This window comes from Suricata suricatta, chromosome 16 (assembly GCF_006229205.1).
Source record: "Suricata suricatta isolate VVHF042 chromosome 16, meerkat_22Aug2017_6uvM2_HiC, whole genome shotgun sequence".
Taxonomy (NCBI): Eukaryota; Metazoa; Chordata; class Mammalia; order Carnivora; family Herpestidae; genus Suricata; species Suricata suricatta.
In genome coordinates, this window is record NC_043715.1 from 2,802,078 (window position 1) to 2,803,564 (window position 1,487).

The following is a 1,487-nucleotide window of genomic DNA, read 5'->3' on the forward strand; positions in this document are numbered from 1 at the left end:
CCCAGCCGCCCAGCCACGGGCACCAGACGTGTGGATGTAAAGGCCTGGGGATGATTCCATCCCCCCATCCCCGGACACCCAAGTCACCCTCTGCCATTCGAGTCTTCCCAGCTGACACCCCTGACTTCACAGAACACAAAGAAGCCTGCACCCTGGTGCCCTGTCCGAACTCTGACCCACAAAAATCCAAGAGCAAAATAAAATGTAAGTCTGAAGGTAGTAAGCGTGAGGGGTAGCGCCCCCATGCTCTCGCTGGATTAAGCACTGCTTCTCCATCGACCCATTGCAAGCACAACCTCAGATCAAGTAAGTGTGGAAAATGGTGGTCAGATGAGTTTCGCCGCACGAGAGAGAACCTTCAGGGCGCGCACACGTGCCCAAGAGGAAGACAGAGATTGTGAGGGGGCCAACACGCTCACGGCTCCCCCCCACTTTTACGAAAAACAGCCCGACTTTCCACTGAGAAGCCACCCCCTCCCTCCCTCAGTCATTAGTTATAGATCATCCTTTAGGAAGAATTTCTAAATATTTCTGAGTAGTCGAGTTGCAAAACTTTCTCTTGAAGAGAGTCTGACTCACTCCCCTAAGGACCTCTTCCTGGTTCCCACAATGGCTTCTTCACGGAGAGAGCGTGTCCCCAGGAGCACACAGGGGAGCCTGCCCAGAGGGCCCCTCCAGGAGGTCTCCCCTAGGACCCCAGGCCCAGCAGACCCTGTGGACTCTTACCACAGGGGGCTGGCGCTTTTCCCACCACCATTTTCCATCCCGCGTGGATTTTACAAAGGTTGGTGCTTCCAAGGGCCAGCCGTTCAGAAAGTGGCAGTTGAGGGGTCCCTGGGGGCTCAGCCGGTTGAGCATCTGACTTGGGCTCAGGTCATGATCTCATGGTTCTGAGTTCAAGCCCCGCGTCGGGCTCTGGGCTGACAGCTCGGAGCCTGGAGCCTGCTTCGGGTTCTGTGTCTCCCTCTCTCTTCCCTTCCCTCTGCTCATGGTCGGTCTCTGTCTCTCAAAAAAAAACTTCAAAAATTAAAAAAAGTGATAGTTGGAATATCTTAATTTGTGTAAATGTTTCTGGAGAATGAAGAGTGAAGGGTGTTAGTGCCTCATGAGCCTGTGTCCCGGGCGGGGCCACTTGACTGAAGCCACTCGTCTCAAAAGTCAGTTCGTCTCTGGGGTCCTAACAGCATTTTCTTTTCTTTTTCATTGTTTTTTAATGTTTGCTTATTTTTTTAATTTTTTTTAATGTTTTATTTATTTTTGATACAGAGAGAGACAGAGCATGAGAGGGGGAGGGGCAGAGAGAAGGAGACACAGAACCGGAAGCAGGCTCCAGGCTCTGAGCTGTCAGCACAGAGCCTGACGCGGGGCTTGAACCCACGAACGTGAGATCTGACCTGAGCCGAAGCTGGAGGCTTAACCGACTGAGCCACCCAGGCGCCCCTGTTTGTTTATTTTTGAGACAGAGACAGAGCGCGAGCAGGGGAGGG

The 1,487-nt window shown here is 52.9% G+C and overlaps 1 protein-coding gene across 1 annotated transcript in view; it reads left to right on the forward strand.

Moving 5' to 3' along the window:
• Positions 1-1,487, forward strand: part of LOC115280938 (interferon regulatory factor 8-like) — a 6,248-nt gene that overhangs the window by 1,686 nt on the left and 3,075 nt on the right. The gene's annotated exons all lie outside the window — the stretch shown is intronic.